General features: G+C 44.0%; 1 protein-coding gene across 3 annotated transcripts in view; it reads right to left on the bottom strand.

Annotated features, from left to right (window-relative positions):
* The window catches only part of TRAK1 (trafficking kinesin protein 1), a 119,121-nt gene extending 97,050 nt beyond the window's left edge, over positions 1-22,071 (bottom strand). For all 3 annotated transcript variants that reach the window (XM_049782394.1, XM_049782395.1, XM_049782396.1), the window contains exon 1: positions 21,853-22,071. The gene's annotated coding sequence lies outside the window, so the exon portion shown is untranslated. The remainder of the gene's footprint in view (positions 1-21,852) is intronic.
* Positions 22,072-24,412: the final 2,341 nt, after the last annotated feature.

Below are 24,412 nucleotides of genomic sequence, written 5' to 3'. Positions count from 1 at the left end.
CCACTCCAGAGTTAAGATTTACTCCAGGAAAGGGCTCAAAAACAAATATTACTGCTTCTTTCCATTTACTATTTACTAGTAGATAAATAAAATGATCATTTGTGGCAACTTATAGTCATATATTTATGTATTTTTAGATATACTTGTTTTTCATGAAAATTACCAGTGTTAGTGTGACTGGCATTGAAGTGCTCACAGCTAATGTGTTTAGACAGATGGCGGTGGTGTAAATTGGAACAACACGAGCAGAAAACAGTTTGAAAGCATTTTTGCAGAGACCAAAATTTCTCCTGACCCTCAAATCATTCTTCTCACATATAAGATGGCACTTAATGAAGTTAAAAAACACATGCATAGGGTTGGAGCAATAGGACAGCAGTAGGGCGTTTGCCTTGCACACAATTGATTTGGAGCCTGGGTTCGATCCCCAGTCTCCTGTATGGTCCCCAAGTCTGCCAGAAAGCATTTCTGAGTGCAGAGCCAGGAATAACCCCTAAGCGCCACTGAGTATGACCCAAAATCCACCAAAAATAAATATAAATAAACAAACATAAAACATGCATAATCAGATTCCTCAAATGGTCAAATCTAATCTATACTTCTGAGTCATATCCAAAGGAAGTAAAAGCAATTTCCTGAAATAGATTTTCTCACTGAGAATTTATAAATCCCAAAAAGCATCCCAACTGCCCATATACTATATATAATGAAATATTTTTCAAGCATGAAAAGGAAAGAAGTTGGCACAAGCTATAACATGGATGAACCTGAATATAAATGCTAGGAGAAATTAGCCAGATTAAAATGCTCATGCTCCAAATGAATGCTGATCCAAGAGAAGTCAAATCCTTAGAGACTTAATATAGAAAGGTGAGTGCCAAGGTCTGGGACTGGGAGAGAGGCTACTGCCCTGTGCCAACCAAGAACTGATTGAGCGTCAGGTCATTGTAAGACACGGGAGAGAGAAGAGCTAGGCTTAAGGCAAACCTGAAAGGTAGAAACTATAGTATTTGGTGATACATTGGATGGAATGAGAAAAGATTTAGTTAAAATGACAATTATTGTGACTATTAATTTCCTAGTTTTGACAAATAAATACACTATTGTTACAAATAGGGTGTCCTTGCTTTAGGACACATTCACAGAATTGTTTAAAAATTGCAGATTGTGCTAGAAACAATGTGATCTCAAATGATGAAAATGGGGAGAGAAGTAGAAATGATATAAGTGGAAAAAAGGTGACATGGTTCAATTGAGTCGTATGAGTAGCAACTTATCACTGAAGATAAAATCCCTTCACAATTTAAAAATTAGAAATATTGAGGCTGCAACTGAGAGGGAAAAATATTTGCAAATCATATATCAAATATTTAATTTCCAAGATTGATCGACTAAAACTAAACAATGAAAATGTAACTACATCAAAAATGGGTAGAGGAGCTAAAGACACTTCCTTGAAAAGTGGTATTGTCACTGGTTATTGGAGGATTGCAAAACAAATACAATGAGATATCATTTCCCACCAGTGAGCATGGGCCTCATTAAAAAAACTGAAAGCAGAGGCCGGAGAGATAGCATGGAGATAAGGCATTTGCCTTGCATGCAGAAGGTTGGTGGATCGAATCCCGGATCCCATATGGTCCCCCGAGCCTGCCAGTAGTGATTTCTGAGCATAGAGTCAGGAATAACCCCTGAGCACTGCCGGGTGTGGTCCAAAAACTAAAAAAAAAAAAAAAAAAAAAAAAAAAGACTGAAAACAGGAGCTGAAAAGGTAGTATAGTGAGTAAGGCACTTGCCTTGCATGAGGCCAACCAAGGTTCTATCCCCAGCATCCTATAATATCACCCGAGTCTACCAGGAGTGATTTCTGAATGAAGAATCAGGAGCCACCCCTGAACACTACTGGGTGTGGCCTCCAAACAAACAAATAAAATAAAATGGTGTATGGGGTGTGAAAATAAAACCCTTCTTCACCACAAGCAGAATTGCCTTCATGGAAAGTGGCATGGACCTCATGAAAAAGTGACCTTCATGAAAAGTGACTTCAGAAAAATAAGAATAGACCTTCCATATGACTAAGTGACTTCTTGAGCCTCTACCCCAAGACATTGAAATATTTACTCCACAGGGAGATATGCCCACCTATGTTCACACAACATGGTTCACAATAGACAAGACCTAGAAACAACCCAAATGCCCGACAATAGAATGAATAAAACTGTAATATATAGATACACAATGGAATACAATTTAGCTATGAGAAAAAGGTGAAATCATGCAGTTTGCTACAATCTAGATGGAGTGGATGGGTATTGTGCAAAATGAAATGAATCAGAAGGAAAAAGACAATCACTGAATGACCTTGCTCAGATATGGAATATAAAGAAACAAAGCAAGGGACAAAACAATGCTGAGTGGAAAGAGGCTGTGAGATGGTGCCAACAGCACAGAGATGTAGGATGATGACAACAAGAGGGGCCTGGAGAGGGATCCTGGGATAGTTGGTGGTGGGTTACTGAAACTCTGGGGGGTGAGGGGAAGTAGCATTGCAAGTATAAAACAAAAATATGAAAATTATTGTAAACCACACCTGCCTGAATGAAAGAACAATATATCATTTCAATGGATCTCTTCATACTTGTTCAGTGATTCATTATGATAATTTTTTAGAATGATATTGTGGGGGGAATTTTTGTGTTGATAATGACTTCTAGAAAGCCAAAGAGGCTGACCAGTTCCTATCCCAGCACCTGATATGGCCTCTCAAGCCTTGTCAGGAGTGATCACTAGATGCAAAGTCAGGAGTAATCCCTGAGCACCACCAGGTGTGACCTTATGAAACAAAAAAGAGGGGCCGGAGAGATAGCATGGAGGTGGGGCATTTGCCTTGCATGCAGAAGGAAGGTGATTCAAACCCCTGCATACCATATGGTCCCCTGAGCCTGCCAGGAGCGATTTCTGAGCATAGAGCCAGGAATAACCCCTGAGCACTGCCAGGTGTGACCCAAAAACACAAAACAAAACAAAACAAAAAAGTAACTTCTTGTTCTCCATCCAGGCCACTTGCTCATTCTTGTATTCCCACATTCTCACTATGTAGACTTTACTAAACTTATCAACTTAATAGAGTTATTGGTATTTCACATCTATTATTTGTATAGTTATATTCTGATCATTCATGAAATTTAGATATTTATATTTATGTTTGTTTTCATTGTTTGGCCACACTGGGTCAAGGGTGTTGGTTCCACATGCAAAGTATGCACTCCAGTCCTTTGAGCTATCTACCTGCCTTAATGCTACCTTCAGTAACAATTTCCCATCTTTTTAGACTTTTTAGCTATTTGTAGATCTTTTACAGGAAGCTCATATCTGTACTTTGTTTATCTGTGGGGATAGAGAGGGGACAGAGGCTAAAGAGAGAACCTTTAGAATGAGCTTTGTCTGTCAATTCTATGGCCATGATCCACTCCCTCCCCAAACCCCACTTGTCATTTGTCTTATAACCTTTTTTGGGTTTCTGGTTTTGCTCCACATGCCATCAGCCATGTCTGTTGTAGCACTATGAGCTTCCCCTCTTTGAGAACAGAGAGGCCACATCACATGACTGATTTGTCTGCCTTCAATTTCCTCTAGGCCAGGGACTGGTATTGTAAGAATACCAGTTTGTAAAAATTTAGCTGAAAAGCAAAAGGCTCTTTCTTGTATTTGTCCTTGTTAAAAGCAACTTAGGAAAAGCACAGTACCAAGGGCCTTTACGAAAGAGAAGAGGGATTCAGCCAGGACTGGCTCACATCTTCCGCTGAGCCCCACATTCACTGAAGCTCAGAGCTGCAGAGTCCTCTGACCTCTGCATCTCTCAAGCCTGTGCATGGAGCTGGAACTCCTCACCAAATCCCCCAGGGCAGGTGCAGAGAGCCTGTCCTTTGCAAAACCTCCAATTTTACAGAACACCTGTATGCTTTTCAAAAACAAATAATGGGGCATGTGACCACAAGAAGGCCTGAAAAAAGTTTGCTTTTTTTGTCCTGTATAGTCCTCGTTCCCACCTGGTGTAGGTCAGCCCCCACCCCACCACCAGATTGTGAAAATACCCAGCAATCTTTACTTCCAGCACCTTCTTGGCTTCACCTTTCACATTCTATATCTATGAACTAGCTGGATTTTATTAGGTTTCATGGATTTAGGTAAGGGATTTGGCTGTACTTTTTATAACAATAAATTGCAGCAATAACGCAAACACTTATGGAGTCAGCATTTTCATGCTCCAACTTGTTTACTCCTCCCAAGTGCCCTAATCCTACTTCAGTGAAAGAAGTAAGGCAGAGTGAGCAGGACTCCTTTTATAGCAGGTATATCAGGGCACGTGATCTAAGAGATCCAAATCCACATCCACCTCCCAAACTGCCTCCAGTCTGAAAGATCCCCAACTCATTAATAACTACTCTTTATTTTCTTTTGTCTAAAAATTTCTCCTCTTCCTAACTTTCCTTCTATGAGCATTTGGGGACCTCCTCCAACACAGCTCAGGATAGAAACTCTCTCCTGGAGCCTTTGTGAGATTGGTTTCAAATAGGGGCATTTGGTCCTAACAAAACTGGTCTTCTGTTGGCCCTCCACATTGCTCCACTTTCCTAAATTTACTGGATGGTATTTTGCTTTATACAAAATGCTTTATGCCACCAGCTTCCATTTCCAGTCACTCAGGACAGAGCTTCTTCCAACAATGCTTAGAATGGATAGTCCAGGCAGGGTGCAGGGTGGCCTTGAGATATCCCACCATGTAAACACCATAATTTTTTGTTGTGGGTTATTGTGAGCAAGGAGAATGCTAGCAACTTACCACTAACCATTCTCTTCCATTTTTCAGGAGTATCAAAGTCTGACATTTCATACTCAGCCCTGTAGCGAGGTATGTCCAGGAGCTAATTTCTGACCAATGAGATATAAGGAGTGTATGTACTACTGCCTTTCTATGGCCAGGAAACTGGACATGCTAGCTAGAGCTTCAGCAGCCTTCTTAGACCATGAGGAGAAAGCACAACAATATGACATCATGAAAGAAGAGGAAAAGCCTGGACCACTGAGAAGAGCAGGGCTGCATCAGCACCTTTCCTATCAGATGAAGGTGCTCAATGCACCTTTTTTTTCTTTTTATCTTTTTTTTTGGGTCAAACCTGCACTCAGGGGTTACTCCTGGCCCTGTGCTTAGAAATCACTCCTGGCAGGCTTGGGGGACCATATGGGATGCGGGGAATCAAACCTGGGTCTATCCCGGGTCAGCCGCCTGCAAGACAAACCTTTCTGATATGGGTAACTGCCTTAAATAACTACAACAGCAAGCTCCACTTCTGTTGCTATTCATCACAAAAAGAAGTATGCTTACATGCATTTCTTTTCATCAATATCTCTCCCACCTGTAATCAGAGGGCTCAGATTCTGTTCCTTATTTTCTAATTATTCATCTCATACCTTACACTTTTGCTCCCTATCTTTTTTTTTTTTTTTTTTTTTTTGGTTTTTGGGCCACACCCGTTTGACGCTCAGAGGTTACTCCTGGCTATGTGCTCAGAAATCGCCCCTGGCTTGGGGGGACCATATGGGACGCCGGGGGATCGAACCGCGGTCCTTCCTTGGCTAGCGCTTGCAAGGCAGACACCTTACCTCCAGCGCCACCTACCCGGCCCTGCTCCCTATCTTTTACAAAAATCTATACCCAAGGTTTATAATTTGGCCTTCTCATTTTCAAGACAGCCAGAGAAATTGTCAGAGTTCACAGTTCACAAGCTTGCACTTACCCTCTTCAGAATGGGACTTATACGATAACAATGGAAATCAGCCAGTGCCTCAAGGTACACTTGAGAGCTAGAGAGTGAAATGCTAAATTGGGTAAACTTAACTTTATCGACAGAACAAAATTTTGTAAGACCATAAATGAGACAGCTGAATCTCCAGCATTCAGGGTAGCCTACTGTTGCATTGTTTATCTAAATTATTTCCTGAACAGGAAATTCTGATTATAAATGAACAATGGTTCTTTTTCAAAACATCCAATGAGTTCATCTGGGTATTAAAAGATTTCAGACTCATCACAGAAATATTACGACTGCCTGACAACGAAGAGTTAACACAAAATAGGTAAAATAAATAAATAAATAAATAAATAAATAAATAAATAAATAAATAAATAAATAAATAAATAAATAAATAAATCTGAGAACTAAGATGACTCCATGGTACTTAAATCAGCTCAAACCAACACGAATGCAAATGCAGGAATGTATAAGGGACAACTTCCTACAAACCAGAACATAAATGAAGAGACACAAAGCTAATATAAAAGGAAAAATTCAAATACCTCCAGCCATCCAGTTGCCATGGGTACATTTGAGGGGACAAATACAGTATCTACCTATGAAGTACACATGGAAGAGCATGGATGCCAACTGGAGAAGAGCTTTTCTGTTCTCGAAGACCAAGAATGAATCTGTTCTATCCAAGAAAATCAAGGGCAGCAGAATCCAAGGGGGAACTTTTTAAAAAGTTTATTGAACCTAGAATCACATCAATAAAGATGGGAATGCCTTGAGTAGAGAGGGTGACGACTAAAATGTCTGTGGTTCCTTTCTGTGGTGATGAAAAATGTGCATTTATTGTGGTAACGATAGCACATGCCTGTGAATATGCCATATCGCATTACTTCATTATATAACAATGCCCTCTTTTAGGGCATATTATTCGTGTGTGACTTTTCAACTTGGAAGTGCCCAGAACGCAATGAATGAGGGGTGCAGGGCACACCAGTTACGGAGTAGAAACTCTGAAAAACAGAAATATTGTTTGGTAAAGAGGCTCCTGAACCCCCTGGAACATTAAGTCATAATCTAGAGACCCAATGGGTTCCTGATACTTCTACAGACTTTTCTACTGAAAGTAAGGCAAAAAGCAAAATGATTCTCAGGTTTAGAAACTATTCTGGTGGCTGGAAAGATAGTCAAAGTGATCATGTGCTTGCTTTGTACACAGCCAAATCTGTTCAAATCCCAATCACCCACATAGGGTCCCCCAAGTATGGTTAGGAGTCTACTCCAGAGTACAGAGCCAGGAATAGCTTTTGAATACTGTAGGGTGTGGCCGAACCTTGCTCCCCCCAAAACACACTAAACAATAAGCTTTGGCTGTGTTGATAATTGAAAGATAAAACTATTTACAGCTTAACAATGCTGAGTGGGTGGAGTATTACTGGACTCAGCTCCAGCCCTCTGAATCTTTATTTATTTGACTTTCCAACTGTAAAAATGGTCCTTCTTACTGTTGAGCTGACCTCTAAATAGAAATCAGTCTTACAGGTAAGCCATCCATAGCCCACAGGGCAATCTAAGTCCCCTACCTATCTTCACAAAGAAGCATTTTTCCCTGGCACAGGTCTTAGTGGGTCCTGGTGGGTCTTGTCTAGGCCCCTCTCCCATCAGCCATCAGACACATTGCTAGAGAGACTGGCACCAATCTGCGATCCTAAATGAGTCATGAGAGAAGCATAGGAAGTCATGAGTCCTATCCCTCTCCTACCCAGCCCAGGCAGACTCCAGAAGAGTCCAGGGCTAAGAAGCCATGGCCCTAGGAGGCCTTCCTGAGAGCCTCACAAGGCCATCCAGGCACCTACAAATCTCCCCTCCAGGCTTTTCTCACATAAGCTCCCTTTCCCTGCCACAGTTAACCTGGATCCACTGGGATCCAGCAGCATTTCACACTGCACAGTGCACTTACTTAGGCCGGATGAAAGAAAGGAGATGTCTCTTTGTGAATGTCTCACAACAGGGTCAGAAAGTGCCTGTGTGATCAGGTTTGTCTTCTCACATTCCTGTTCTCAGCCCAGAGAATAACTTGGTACTTAAACAGGTCCCTTCAGTTCAGTTCCTCAATGAGACTTCTGCAGAGCACCCTTGGGAGAACCTTGGAGGACCTACAACCATTAGTAAGGAATCACAATGAAAAAAGCTATTGGACGTGGATGTTGAGGGGTCCTAGCATTTCTATAGCAAAACATGATACACCCCTGACTTAAAGACATGGCCAGTATAAGCCAGCCAGTGAGACAATTGAAGCTGACCAGCTGGGACTGAAACTACCCCAGCATCCTGTACAGCCACACCAGATCTCACAGCCCCTTCCTTGTGGAAACAACCTCTGGAATAAACTCCAGCCTAGGGTTAAATGACAAGGAGAGAGAGTGGGTGGTGTGAATGGCGGAGGGATAGGGTTAAGTTGGGGCAAATCTTCTTTTATTCTACACAACTAGATTGGGTCTTCTCAAACTTTCCCGCTCTCACCTGAGCAATTTTCACATGGGTTTATAAAATAGGCATACAAACTAAGCATTTACTGACAACACATCAAACTTATTTTAAAAACAAATGTGTGAACCCTACATGCTATTTAAGAAGCAAGAAACTTGGGCTGGAGAGATAGTGTGGAGGTAGGGCATTTGACTTGCATGCAAAAGGACGGTGATTTGAATCCCGGCATCCCATATGGTCCCCTGTGCCTGCCAGGAGCGATTTCTGAACCTGTAGAGCCAGGAGTAACCCCTAAGCACTGCCGGATGTGACCCTCCCCCAAAAAAATTTTTTTTCATTTAAAAATATGACTGTAGGGGCCAGAGAGATAGCACAGAGGTAGGGCATTTGTCTTGCATGCAGAAGGACGGTGGTTTGAATCCCGGCATCCCATATGTTCCCCTGAGCCTGCCAGGAGCGATTTTTAAGCGTAGAGCCAGGAGGAACCCCTGAGCACTGCCGGATGTGGCCCCAAATCAAAAACAAGAGAGGTCACTCTTGCTGCTATAGCTCCCCCAACCACTAGGTGGCGCTACAGCTTGACCTCTGGATAAGAGACAAAGGGCAGAAGAGAGGGTCAGGCTGGCATATATGTGTGTGTGTGTGTGTGTGTGTGTGTGTGTGTGTGTGTGTGTGTGTGTGTGTGTGTGTGTGTGTGTGTGTGTGTGTGTGTGTGTGTGTGTGCGTGTGTGTGTGTGTTTGTGTGTGTGTCTATGTATATATGTATGCGTATATATGTATTCATATATATGCGTATATATGTATGCGTATATATACATATATATGGCTATATGTTATATAAATATGTATGTATAATGTACATGTTTATATAGAATAGTGGCCTTATTTCTAGAAAGCATGGGTCTGTCAAGCAGAGAGAGATATCAAAGTTTCACAAAGATATAGTGAGCACAGCAGGTAGGGTGTGTTTGCCTTGAACACAGCTAACCTGGGTTTGATTCCAAGCATCCCATATAGTTCCCTAAGTATGCCAGAACTAATTTACAGGCACAGAGCCAGGAGTAACTCCTAAAGCTGCCAGGTGTGGCCCCAAAACAAACAAACCAAAAAGATATATTGGCTTCTCATTATGAAATGCATTGCAAACACAGCAAGCAACAAGGGCAATGGGGAAGGGTTGCACTGGAAGGGTTCAGGGTAAGCTGTGTGTTCAAGGCAGCTTTCTGTAATAAGCTGAGTAATAGGTAAGAAAGATTCAATACTCACAGCATCCACTTCACAACACCATTCTGGGAATGAGCACACAGAGTTCCAAACAGAACCCTAAAGCTCTCACTGGCAGGCCCAGTTCAGCAATGGAGAGTACAATTTAGAGACCAATGGCTCAACCAGACGTAAGGTTTGCAGCCAACTAAGAGTCACACCTCTGCTCCAAAGACAATATGCTGGAGGTCAGGGATGTGGCTCAAGTGATGATGCTCAGGCCTTGATAGTGTGAGACCTTATAATGGATTCAAACTCTGGTGCACCTGCCTCCCCACTCTTCACTTCTTGCTCCTCCAGGACAGCTCCAAGGCCCCAAGTATTGGTGTGGCCTCATAATTAAGAAACAGAACCACTACACTTTAGGCCGAAAACCCTGAGAAGCCTTATCCTTTTTCCAGGGACACTGGCAGAGTGCACTGGGGCTGAAGAACTGGGTGACCGTTGAAAGAGCACGGGCACTCATTAACCACTTCTTAAATTCCGTGCATGGCCAACATGGATTCAACAGAACCAAAGAACAAGTATGAAAGAAGAGCAGGCTGTACATTTTATTAAAGGGAGGAAGGTAGGATCTGCCCATGAGCTACTCAGTGCATATCTTAGGCAACTGAGCTTCCATGAAGCCAAAACAAAATGAGCAATCCCTCCCCCCATACACACAAACATGCCAAATACAAAGAAGTACACATATGGGACAAGCATGAAGTGAGTGCAACATTCAGCAATTCAAGCCATTTTCTGAGACTGATTGTGAATGATGGGAAGTATCCATCACCTGCAGGCCCTCAGAAATGAAACCCGTGGTCACACCCCTTGCCTCCATCTTGTTGTCCCAGAATCCTCTGAAATCCTCCCCTGACTAGAACTCTAACGGAGTAGCCAACTGGTAGCCAATGGGCGGGGGGGGGGGGGGGGGGGGGGGGTGTTTAGGAAGCAAATACAACCAAGAGGGCAAGGGAAGGGCAGATAGAGAAGGAAAGATCCTGGGTGGATAAACAGTAAGACATTTCTGAGAGGTAGAGTGTTAAGAGAAGGAAGAAGAGAGTAAGACTGGAGTTCATTCAGGCAACCTATGAAGAAGATCAGTGGGACCAGTCTTAGGGATAAGACAAATGAGAAAGGAATGTGCTCAGAAATAGGCTAACTGAAGGACCAGGTGCAACAAGCAGCCTGAGGTCCTGGCCTCCTGCCACCTCCCACCTCCTTCAACAACCAAGACTGTGACAAGAATTTAGGATTTTCCCCAGGCCAGGTACAGATGGCTGTAAGGGGGAGGGATCACAGATGACAGACAGGCAGGTGAGATTAACAGAGAACTGAGGAGGCTCTTCCTACAAGCCAGTGGCAGCTGATTTCTGCTGTTTATACACTCATTTAACCCTCACAGTGACCCAGGGAGGTGGGTACAACTCACAGCTAGTAAGTACATCAAGCATAAATATTACTTTATTTGGAATTGTGGGGCTAAGTCCACTCACTAAAAACAGGATGCACCAAAGGTCATATTAAAAAAAAAATCCAGGCCCGGAGAGATAGCACAGTGGCATTTGCCTTGCAAGCAGCCCATCCAGGACCAAAGGTGGTTGGTTTGAATCCCGGTGTCCCATATGGTCCCCCGTGCCTGCCAGGAGCTATTTCTGAGCAGACAGCCAGGAGTAACCCCTGAGCACCTCCGGGTGTGGCCCAAAAACCAAAAAAAAAAAAAAAAATCCTGGAAATTCCTCTAGAAAATTGCAAAAAATGTTCAACCTCTGCAAAACAAAAATACAACCCTGGAACATTATGCCTTGCTCTTTTCTACAGCTTAACTGACAGAGAATAAAATATCTTCTTATGCCTGGGTTGTCGGGGGTGTAGTCCCAGACAGTCTCACACAATAGGAAGAAACAAAAGATATAATCTCTCTGGCAACAGCTGTGGAAACTGAAAAGTCACTCTAGGAATTCTCATAAGCTTACAAAGCACCTGGCTTCTCTAATGTATAGGTATCCCCAGAATCTCCATTTGTACTTGCATACCACTGGAAACCTACATACATATTCTGTCCAAAGAGGATCAACATTTATGGCTCTTGCATACCATGGATAACAAATACACCAATATAGACCGCATAAAGACCTCCATTATATACTGAACAGAAACAGCAAATAGAGAGATGTAACCATGCCCACAAACACAGTCATCATGTTTGAACTGGGCCAGCTCCATAGACTCACTCTTTTCTTGAACAAGATGTAAACCAAGCCAGGAAATACCATGGGTACACCAGCCTCACAGCAGAAAGTTGGTCTTTCAAAAGGAGAGGGTGGGCCAAGATCCTCGCCCTACCAAAACCATGCCTGCTTCATCCATCACTCAGAATCACCACTTTGCCGATGGCCCTGCCTCATCACCCCTCTACAATTCTTTTTGAGAACACCAATCTGACCAAACTTTAGGTATACAGGTGTTTGGGCCAATATCACCAGGACTTTCTGGAACAAGTGTGGGCACCCTCTCACACATTCTCCTTCCAGGAGGCTTGGTAGCTGAGAGCCTAAAAGAAGCTATATCAGTAATAATGCTTTGAATTTCTGGATGACTTGTTTAATGCTATCATCTCTATAGAAGCACACCAGTTTAACAGAATAGACAGCTAACAACAAGAGCTTACTAAATTGTAAACCATTGTACTAATGACTTCATTACAGATACAATAATTTTCACAAATGTGCTTGCTACTGTACTTTTTCTCTTTCCTTTCTTTTTTTAACTTTCTTCTCTTTCTTTTTTTTCTTTTTACTTTCTATTCTTTTTTAAAGTTTATTGTTTTATTGAGGTGAAAGAGGGGAAAAAGCAAAGTGGTAGGGATAAAGAAGTCAACTAAAGGAATTCAAATACAGGAAGCAATGTTACAACAGTAATACACAATAGATGGCAATCATTTTCTTAAGAAGACTTGACTTATGGAAGAAAACTTTTCATTTGTTGTTGCAAAATATCTGTTTGAAGTAGAAACTGGTTGCAATTATTAGTAGAGAATATTAGTAGAGAATATGTTTTAGAAAGTGGAGGTAACTGGATGTAAAAATCCTGGGAGCATACTAAAACAGTCCCAGGCAGTTAAGTTGGGACCAACACCTAGTGAGGATGAAAGACTTGTTTATGGAGGATTTTGGATGATTTCTGGAGAAACATTATACTATACATAAACCAAAGTGAATTGATTTTACAAGTGTCATAATATTTTATATAGTAAAAGGGTTTTTTTCTACATGCACTTCAATTTCTCAGCAAGAGTGGCATAGGATACCTAAACAGAGGAGAGAGCATTCATGTGAGATATCTAACTCCTTGATATAATAATCCATACAATTCAAAATGATTACACTATTTTACATCTACATTTAGGGCTTTCTGCACCTACAAGGTGATTATTGAAAGTGTGGCCACTGGTATCATCATCTAAAAATTAGCCGCCACCTTTTATAGGCCTTCTCTTTTTGCGTTTTTTTTTTTCTTCACTTCTCTTAACTCTGTTGTTGCTGCTTTTTAGCAAAATTGGTAAAAACAAAACTGTAATCATTAAACATAGCACTCTGTCAATCAAGACTTTTAAAACCTTTAATCTCTGGGGTGAATAAACCATTGTGTAGCATTTAAACTCTGATTTACAAAACAGGGTAATCACAGATTTTCCCGGCTTGAACTTCCATCACTTTCCATCATATTTATCATCATAAGAGGTCTGACTTAGGTCTCTTTTAAAACAAACATAAGATAATTCTGGTTCTAGAGTAATGTGAATAGTACAATAAGTTCCATCTATTTCATGCCATTCAGAAAATACACACAAGGATTGAATAGTGTGGCATCTATGACAGAACGCATCGACTTGCTGCCTAGAGAACCAAACCTCCAGCAGCTTCTCAGTTCCTTCAAAAAAGAATTGTGCAGTTTTCATCACCGTGAGATGAACAAACAACCAAAGAAAATCAACTAAATTAAACATCTTTCTCCCACCACCACATCTGTAGATTGTTCTAGATGTGTTACTACAGTTCAGGTTCCTTTTTTTAATATAATTTTATATTAACTTTTTGTTTTGTTTTGTTTTGTTTTTGGGTCACACCCGGCAGCGCTCAGGGGTTACTCCTGGCTCTGGGCTCAGAAATAGCCCCTGGCAGGCACAGGAGACCATATGGGATGCCGGGATTCGAACCACAGTCCTTCTGGATGTAAGGCAAACGCCCTACCTCCAGGTTATCTCTCTGGCCCCTATATTAACTTTCTTTTAAAGTACTAATTAAATGTCTCCGGCTTTTTTGTGAGTGTATTTGTGAGCAAAAGTTGAATGAGTCTGTTGGAAAGAAGCAGATAGAGTTCAGTCTCTTATAGTCTGTTGTTTCCCCATTAAAGAGAGGAGAGTGAGTGCTAGCTAATGTTGCTGGCCATACTGTGGAAGCCTCTTTCTATTTTTTTTAAATACTGTTATTTATTTATTTACTTATTTATTTGGAGTTTTGGGTCACACTCAGAGGCACTCAGGGTTACTCCTAGCTCTGTGCTCAGAAATCGCTCCTGGCAGGCTCAGGGGAACATATGGTATGCCGGGAATCAAACTGGGGTTTGTTCTGGGTTGGCCACGTTCAAGACAAATGCCCTACCTCTGTGCTATCACTCTGGCCCTCTATTCTTTTTTTAAATAACTTATCTCTCACTTATCTGAAAACAAATGTATTATGGTTAACTATGTCAACTATGTGATGTATTTTCTTTAAGTAAAGTAAACAAAAAAGTAGTTCATCTAATAAGAGATTAAAAAACAAGTAGAGAACCATATGTGTCACATATGTCCTCATTTATTTAGAGTCAAGGGTGGGCAGGTACACACACACACACACACACACACACACACACACACACAAACACACACACACCATGCCTAGAATATTTTCAGAAAATGACACAAGAAACAGTATGCCCTTGAGAAAAGAACAGTCCAGGGCTGGAACCTGATCTGAGTGGGAAATCTCAGATTCAGACTGGAAACTCTCCTTTCGTTTGATGTTGGTTCCCTTTCAGCGTTATCTCTGGGGAACAAAACTGTCTATGGGGAATCTAACATGGAGTTTCTAGTCTTTACTCTCTACAGAGAAAAAACACTGCAGTGCAGAACTTTGCAAGCTGCAAGGAGGCAGGAAAGCAATTTGGTGAGGCACAACGACCATCTATCTTCAACTAAAACAGAGGATGGAGGGCATGCTCAATTGGGCTATGTGCATGCTTTGCACCTGAGATGCCTGGGTCCAAGATGTAGTGTACCATGATCTCTAGAGCACTGAGCCAGTAGTGGACCTCAAGAGACACAAGTGGCCCCAAAACAAGAAAGAAATTATTTTAGGCAGCCACAAAATTCTGTGAGCCTAACACAACTTAATATATAGCCCATTAGTTAGACATTCCCCACCTGGGACCTTAAGAAATATCATCATGAAATCTTTCCATAGTAGGGACAAATGCTTCGAACCACCAGCAAAGGCAAAAGCCCTCGATTCATTCTTTTTTTTGGAGGGAGACACACCCAGCAGCGCTCAGGGGTTACTCCTACTCTTGGCAGGCTTGGCGAACTATATGGGATACTGGTTATCCAACCAGGGATGGCTGCGAGCAAGGCAAACACAGCCAATGTGCAATAGCTCCAGAATGAGCTTTATTTAGTATGAGTGCTTTTCAATTTTTAACTAGAATTTACACTTGTAGCTTCCTAAAATATGCTTTGAAGTGGCAGAGATGAGCACATTAGTTTCAATGAAAACATGTTTCAAATTCAACATGAAATCCTATTAGGCGGAAGATAAAAATATATCACACACCTGGAACTGTCGCCCCAATCACATGACAAACATCTTACTTATAATGTATTTCATACACTTTTATAATATGCACCCCTTGTGATCAATATTCTACCCATTCACCAAATAATGAGGGCAAGTAAGAGCAGCTGATATCCCCACCCCATCATTGCTAACTTTTATTTATAATATTTATTTACTTATTTATTGGTTTAGGGGTCACACCAAGCAGTGCTCAGGGTTTACTCTTGGCTCTGTGCTCAGAAATCACTCCTGGCAAGCTTGGGGGGACCATATGGGATGCACAGAATCAACCGGTTCCTTCCGAGTCAGCCGCATGCAGCCTTACCACTGTGCTATCTCTCCAGCCCCCATTGATAACTTTTAAATAAAAAGGAAATAACTTGGCTAATTATTAAATGTAGCTATAAAAATCAGTATATAACAGCATCCCTTCTGCATCCCAATCACAAAACCAGATGAACTACTAAACAGAGGATTCCACAGAGAGCAGTGAAAAACAATTCTAAATCATCATAATGCCCTAGATTGTCATTGACATTTTCTCGCTATGTCTAAGGGGATATAATTCATGGTTCATCCTTTGTTGTGTGGTTTAGCCAAGTCTTATTGAGAGTATTATTATTATTATCTCTAAATAGAAATGGAACATGGATATTAACATATTACACTAGATTGGAATTGATCAGCATAGCCTTAACAGAAATTAACATAATGTCCATAATATTTTATCTGGGGATTTCAGAGGATGATTAAGCTTTCTTGGCTGATGCCAACCATCAGAAATGAACAAATCTAAAGAGGGGTTCCATGACTCAGTCCCCATAAAGAAAGCTGCTTCGCTGCTTCTATGAACATGTTCAGAGTAGTTCTCACAGGGGTCACACCTAGACACTCATACCTCAGCCTGCCTCCCAGTACGAAGGACAAACCAGTCCTCCCACTAGACTCATTAAAGCTATCTGAAATAGGTTTAAGTTGGGCAGAATGACTGAATAAGACCCATAGGAAGAGACTTTCAGTCCGACTATGAGGGTCAGTGATGCTGGGGACTACCAGAGCTATTCGTGGTGATGCTTATGGGGCCATGCAGAGACAGGACTGAACTTGGAGGCTGGTGCATGCAAGGTATATATGCTCCAGCGCACTCTTGGAGCTATCTCCACAGGTCCCCCCAAACACTTTAAATACCTCCCCAACACACACACACACACAACACACACACACACACACACACACACACACACACACAGCCTCTGCTATATTGCTCACTTCTAAGAGCCTACACAAGACCACTCAAGACTGGAGTGGGACAGAAAGTGCCTCTACCTCTCTAGAATCTCTTGCCCAGTGGCCCAGAGAGCTCTTTGGAAACAGCCCAGAGATAGGAAAGGCACAGAAGGGGATACCCAGTCCACCTCATGTTAGCTTCAGGAAGCATGGGAGACAAACCAAGACACAGTGCTTAGCAAGCACTCCATCACCGGGGTGTGGATGGGAAATGCAGGGCCAGGTACTTCTAGCAAAGAAAAAGGAAGTGGGGCAGAAAAGAGGGAGGGTAGCATAGTCCAAGCTGTACCTTTAGAAAACATCCTTGCTGAGCGGCCAAGGATGTGACCCAGTGGTAGAGTACATGCCTTGCATGTGGGAGGCCCAGGATTTGATCCTTGACACTACAAAAATGAAACACACTGGTCCGGAGTGATAGCGCAGCAGTAGGGCATTTGCCTTGCGTGCTGCTGACCCAGGACAGACGCTGATTTGATATCTGGCATCTCATATAGTCCCCTGAGCCAAGAGCAATTTCTGAGAGCAGAGGCAGGAGTAACCCCTGAGCACCATCAGGTGTGGCCCCAACCCCCCCTCCCAAAAAACACTAACTTCTTTCTCCCTTCCCCTCCCCTCAGCTGCTGGTAACAAAAATTAAAATGCCCTTCCAGGCTCAGGGAGAGGCTAGAAGACTACAGAGAAGCGGGCTAAAGACATGGAAGTAGGAAGCAACAGGGCCAGAAAAGTCAAGATAGGGCCTTGGATCAACCGATGCAGAGAGGTGGTGCAAAGCCCAACCCACACCTGTGGCTCACAAGAGCATAACCTACCTCCTGAGCCTGGAAAACAAGACTAGGGGTGAGCCGTCACTAAGGTCCCTCAGTCCCTCTGCTCTGCCTGTCCAGGATTCCAAGTGCAATATCCTTTGCCACAGATCTGGGCCAACCAGCCCTGCAGCCCAGAGCAGAAGAGAAACAACTTCTCTAGTGTCCATCTCTCCTTTCTGACCCAACGCAGTAAAAAACAAAGAGCAAACCCAGCAAGGAAAACACTTACCGCAGGAGTTGCCTTGACAGAGTTCTGGCAGAGGCTGGCCCCCCACGGGCTGTCTGAACTGAAACACGCATGCCATGTGCAGCAAGCACCCCCAAAAACCACTCGGGAAAAGAGACAGACAGGCCAGAAGAGTCCAAGTCTGCAACCGCTCCACCCGCACAGCTGCCTCGCGCCCTCTTGCACGTCTCTGAGTTTGCTTGCTGGGGCAAATCCTAAGACTGTGATCTGCCCTGGGAAGCACAATGGGTTACGTCACCGCAGGCAGGCTGGGCACCCTATCGGATCATCTTGTTAAACCGCCCGAAAGAGAAGATGACGCACCCAAAAATGTGATACCCTCTATTGGGGGGTAGCGGGAGGGAGAGAGCAGGCCTTGATGGGGGCTCTGGGAGGGACACTTAGCTTTGCAGAAAACTCAGAGAACAAAGCTCTGCTGTTCCTCCCTTCACTGGGCAGGCCAGAGATGGGGGCGGTGGAGGGAGTGCAGGTCTGCAGGGCTGGATGCCAGGCAGTCTCCCAGACTGATTCTGGCAAAGCCGTCAGGTCCACAGGCTTGTCACTGGGGAGACACCGGGTTTAACCCATATGTTGTCCTCCGTAGCCCACCAGGAACACTCTCACCTGTGTCCATCTGCCCACCTGGCTTACACAGACTCTCATATGCATGACCTGGCCTGTGTTCTCCTCAAGGAGCCAAGCATGTCAGTAGGACTGACATTGAGCTGCTTTCTGACTGTCAATGGTGCGTCCTGCACATGTCCCAGCATAGAACTTGTCACTGTTTGTTTTTTAAAGCTGAGGCACTGCCTTATGCCATGTCCTCCCTGCCCTTGGCTGCACAGTTAACAAGGGGACAAAGTGAAACCACTTTGACAGGATGCTTCCGGGATCTCAGAGAAGATGCCTTTGAGAGTTACATGTTTGGGCAGATGAAAAAGTCCTTTGGGGCAGTGTCTATTCTATGAGGCCTCCAGGACCTCCTGACCTTTCCCCATTGTGCAGCTGGGCACCCCCTACATGCTTTGGTCTCCCCTGTGCTCACATTTCTCACTTCTCACTGTGCTGGAAAGGTCATCCAATTTCCACTCATTCATCATCAGAAGGGTGTTCCTGGGTAGTAGATTGGGGCCCAGAAATCAGGCTCAGAGCTCAGCGCTCAGAGGCAAGAGGCTAAACTTTTTCTAAGGAAAAAGAAGCTTCTTTTCCGATAAATTGCTATTTCCTTCTACCCTGCTCCCACAATCCCTGGGATAAAGCAATGACTAGCCAACAATTTATTCATCCAGCAAGTGATTATTCAGCCCTGTTTCAGTTCCCAAGAGGCTGGGGTTCACAGAATCCAGGTCCTGAGACAGAATAGACTCAACCACAAGTTTAACAGACAAAACACAGCACAGAGAAGACCCATGGCTGGGGCTAAAAAGGAGGGTATAAGGTGAAGGCTCCTAACGTGCACACAGCTGAGCCATGATCGATCCCTGGCACCACATAGAGTACCCAGAGCACCTCCAGGAGTTATCCCTGAATACAAAGCCAGAAGTGCTGAGCACTAATGAGTGTGGCCCCAAATTCCAACCTCTTCACCCCTGCCAGAAAGAAAGAAAGAAAAGGAAGGAAGGAAGGAAGGAAGGAAGGAAGGAAGGAAGGAAGGAAGGAAGGAAGGAAGGAAGGAAGGAAGGAAGGAAGGAAGGAAGGAAGGAAGGAAGGAAGGAAGGAAGGAAGGAAGGAAGGAAGGAAGGAAGGAAGGAAGGAAAGGAAGGAAGGAGGGAGGGAAGGAGGGAGGGAAGGAGGGAGGGAGAAAAGATTAATCCACTTTTAAACAGAATGATATTACAAAAGGACTTTGGTTGATGCCATTAGGAAACAGATGGTGAAAGGGAATCTTGAGGACATCTATGTGGAGTGGATACAATGGGGAGCAGCAGCAAGAACAAAGAGGCAGGAGGCTCCCTCCAGGGCAAGGGTTGGCCAGCAGAAGAGTGTCCCTGGCATGAAGTGGATGGAGAAAGGACAGCTCAGAGGGGCAGGGGCAGCTGTCACTTAGACCTGCACTTCTTAAATGGCCGGTAACTCCGGGGGCATAGGTGTACTAGAACAACGGGGGTAAGAATAGTCTCAGGTGCAATGGGGTAAGTTGGGAAGTATTTTCTATTTGTTAACAAGATGGATTTCCAGGGAGATGCTGAGTGAGGTGTTTTTGTTTTGCTTCTAAAAAGAGGGCTATAGACCGAATTACTTGGGACACCTCAGACTTAGACTCTCCAAGATTAAAGTCCAAGGATTTGGGCCAGAAGATGAACCATTTGGTTTAGTATCTGAAAGTCACATGTGCCTGCCAGAGCTTGGCTGACTTAGAAGTGCCAGGAGGAGGCCGCTGCAGTCACCCCAGCAAGTGATGAAGAGCAGGGGCAGGGACACTGCTGTGCACCCAGGGAGGGACAGTCCAATTCTGGACAGAGCAAAGGGAGGGGTGACACACACCCCAGGAATCTAGACTGAGAAGAACATTCAGATGTCATGTCTGCCCTCGGAAGTGCTGATCATGGGTCCAGTGTGGGGTCCAGTGTGAGCTCCAGGCACATCTGTACACAGAACCAAGCTTCAGGCCCTATTCCTGCCAGGGGAAAAAAGCCAGCAAGGGAAGAGTCAGGGCTGGGGGCCCACAGCCAAGGAAGGGCTGCAGCTCCAAAGGAAGGGGCTCAATGGCCATGTCTCCTTCAGCTGACAAGGCCAGTAAGATGCAGGCTGAGGTCAAACTCCTGGGCTGAACAGTTGCAGGGTCCAAAGGGTCACAGGAAATGTCCTCCCTGAATCAAGGAGAGAGAAGGTGCTACATGTCTGTCACAGGGGGAGAGGGGGTCAGAGAGGGTGGGGAGAGAGAGAGAGAGAGAGAGAGAGAGAGAGAGAGAGAGAGAGAGAGAGAGAGAGAGAGAGAGATATGAGAGATAAGAGCAGGTATCCACTCCATGCACAGATCTTGGAGCCAGATGAGACATGACACAGGAGAGAGAGACATAGGATGTGTCCTGGGCTAAGGGGACACAGCACCAAGACACTGGTGCACAAGTAGAGAGTGACCAGGACTTTGGGACAAAGCCCAGGCTAGGACCCCAAGTCACTTCTATGTCCCTCCATACCCAGGAAACTCCTACCATGCAAGAAATCCTCCATGCTTCACTGGTCCCAACTCATGTTTTGTTGAGTTGGAAGTTTTGTTTGGGTGGGGATTAAACTCAGGCGTCCTGCATGCAAAACACAAGTTCAACCCCTTGGGCTATAGCTTGTGCCCCAAATTTTATGCTTTAAATAATGGAAAGTAAATGTGCATGTTTTCGTGTAAATGTGTTTTACTCCAAACTAAAGGCAAAAAATCAAATAATACACAGACAAAATGGATGGAGAAATGGTGAAGAGATGGCTCAGAAAGCTGAGACACATGATTTGCATGAAGGAGGTTCAGGTTTCGTCCTCAGTACCACATGGTCCCCTGAGCAATAAATTGGAGGTAGTCCTTGGGCATGACATGATATGGCTGAGAGAGAGAGAAAGAGACGGAGACAGAGAGACACAGAGACAGAAACAGAGAGACAGAAAAAGAGTGAGTGAGCATGCGTGAGAGAGATTAACAGGAAAATTTTCAGCACAAAGGCAATTGTTGATAAGAATCTCACGCTGCATCCTACACCATTTCCACATGAAAACTTTTCACTGACTGTTCTCAGTGGTCTCTAGGGGAGGTTAAGGCACTTGTCTGGCATGAGACTGGCCCTGATTCAATCCCCAGCACTGTATGGTTTCCTGCTGTATCCTATATGTTCTTATATGGGAACAGACCTTGTAGTGCTAAAGGTGCTTCTACAAATACACTGGGAAATGCTCAGAGACCTCCAAGACATTCCTAGCGATGCTCTGGAAGTCAAGCAATGCTGGGAGCATGCCAGGCATGTGCCTTCACCCCTGTACTCGGAGGTCCTACCCTCCAATTCATCTCACACACGTCAGTGTCAGATCACTCATTGCCGGGTACAGTGGCAATTCTCAGGATACCCAAGGCTTCCCAGCGCTCACAGACCAAGCCCCCTGCCCTCCTCCTCCCTGGGTACACATACCGGTGATGGTGCAGGCATCCCGGCATCCTCTGCTGCTGGGAGCATCTCCCACAGCCTCGCTGATGTAGTGCTCCTCGGGGATGCCCGGGCTGCTGGCTAGGACTGCATGGTCACACGCCTCCCAAGGGGGCACGGAGCTGGCCAAAGTGTCGTCGTGGTGCAGAGCTGTGGCGTCCAGCTTGGCAAGTTTCACGGAGAGATGGCCACTGCCATGGGAGGCCCCACTGCCGGAGTGGAGTCAGGGGCAGTCGGGCACAGAGTTACAGGGAGTTTGAACACAGCAGTAAGGGCTTGTCACCGTGGATCTAGAAACAATGCAGAAAACAGCACAGTTACCGAAAGTTCCTCAACAAGGCAGACCCTTACTTCAAAAGGTAAAGATCCTGCCACGCCAGGGCATATTCTGCAATGTGCTCCCTGCAAGTCGAAGTAGTTTTCGGTTCCTCACTTTAGAGATCTGCCAATCAAACCTACCGGAGATCAATAGCAAGCAACAGGGAGTGACTCCCTCTGCTGACAGCAGCCTGCCTAGAAGCAAATCCAGGCAAATAACCAACTTCCAGGCATTCCTGGCAGAAATTAGGGTACTCCTTTCAGATAGGATGAGAGCACAGACCTCAAGCCAAAAATCATATGCAGTTCCAAGAAAATCTGAGGTTCTGGTAAGGACATCGAGCATGGGCAACAGGAGCAGGCCCTGGACTGGTGGGCTGGACTCTAGGAACCACTGTGGCAGCACCTCAACCAGGTAATCAATCACACCCCAGCTAAAAGGTGGCAAGTTCTTACAGATTATACCCAGGATAGGGACCAGGCATGACAGGGCCTGCTCAGGTCTCACTCTGCTGAGTCAGAGAAAACTGAAAATATCTGCACATTTCAGCAGAGTTGCTGCCTCAGGGTTAGTATTTAATTTAGCCAGGCTCTCTCCTTCCAGCTCATATCCACATATAACACATACTCGCAGGCACACACACACACACACACACACACAGAAGACATACAGAACATGATCTTAATGAACAGGGCAGGAGACATTTTCTCAGGGACTAGAGGAGCACCAGCAGTGCTCTGGGTAAAACCATCAGCGATAGGGATGAAACCCAATGTTCCTGCATACAATAAATGTACCCCAGCCCTTTAAACCATCTCCTTGCCACCTACTGAGAAACATTCTTTAACATGGCAGTTCTTTAAATGTGGTCTGAAAACTTCCAAAGGTTCCCAGAGACCAGCTTAAAGACCCTACATGATCAACACTGTTTGCTTGAGGTTTTTCTTTGTTTTTGTTTTTTGTTTGTTTGTTTGTTTGTTTTGTGGAGCAAGATCATTTTTATCAAACAAAACTTGCTTAAATAGACATAGACATTAGAGGACAGAAAGATAAGTATGTCGTTAAGAACACAGACTTTTTCCAAGTGTCAGAAAGCAAGCAAAGATACAGAGCAACAACAAAGATTATATGTTTGAGAGAAAAACGAGCTTAAAAAGAAGCCAATCCATACTGTTTTTAAGACAGTTTCACACTCATTCTCCATGAAGTACTGGGGTCTCCAAGAAGCTACAGGGTGAGAGTCACCTTCCTCACTCGAAGGCCAATTTCTGGAGATGTATTTCTGTATTCTTTTTTTTTTTTGGGGGGGGGGTCACACCAGTACTTCTGCATTCTTAACATTTAAGTTTTGGTCTTGATTTCTAATGCAATATAGATGAATAAAACCCATATGCTTAAATTTTTTCTAGGTTCCCTAATAATATAATTAGAGAGGAGAGCCCCAATGGTGCTCTGAGGACCACTTCTGGCAGTCCCAGGACTGATGGCATGGGATTATCTACTCAGACCAGAGATGCTGGGTCCACATTCAACAGTGCTTGGGGTTTCATAATGCTAGATATTGAACTCAGGGCATAGAGCATGCATGCAAGGAATGTGTTCCAACCTTTTGAACAATCTCCCTGACTACTCCTTAATCATTTTAAAGAAGTTCTCGAGTCAAGAAAGTTTGAGAGCTATGCTAGAATAATACACATCCTCTTCTGTTAGAAAGTAATAGAAAGAAAGGGAATGTAAGCAGTCATTTTAGTCAACCTGGAACAATTAGTTTTACAAGAAAACTACAGGCCTGGGTTGATGATATCCCATGATGGTAGTGTACACACCTACATACACCAAGGGCACTATTATACTTGTTTAGAAAAACAATATAAAATGAAGGAGAGGGGAACCCATATATCCTTGGTGAAAGTGAAAGGTACCAGAGATAAAGTGGGCTCCTAACATCAGAAAAAGTCTAAACCCAAGCAGAATCCCAAAACTATTACTAGCATCAGGGGCCGGAGGGGATTGGCTGGAAGGGGGTATAAGGAAATAAGCTATTACAGGTGAAGAAACAGAGAAACATAACCAGATATTTAAAGTACAAACACCCCATGCTTTTGAGGAGTTCCAGTACTCTCTCTGGATTAAACTGATCCAAGCAGAAGAAATGAAAGGGTAGGTCTGAGGATGAAGCAAATACCTCCCATATGCAGGGTCCCAGGACCATCCTGGGCACTGATG

The sequence above is a fragment of the Suncus etruscus genome, chromosome 10, assembly GCF_024139225.1.
Source record: "Suncus etruscus isolate mSunEtr1 chromosome 10, mSunEtr1.pri.cur, whole genome shotgun sequence".
NCBI lineage: Eukaryota > Metazoa > Chordata > Mammalia > Eulipotyphla > Soricidae > Suncus > Suncus etruscus.
This window is presented reverse-complemented; position numbering and strand designations above follow the sequence as displayed.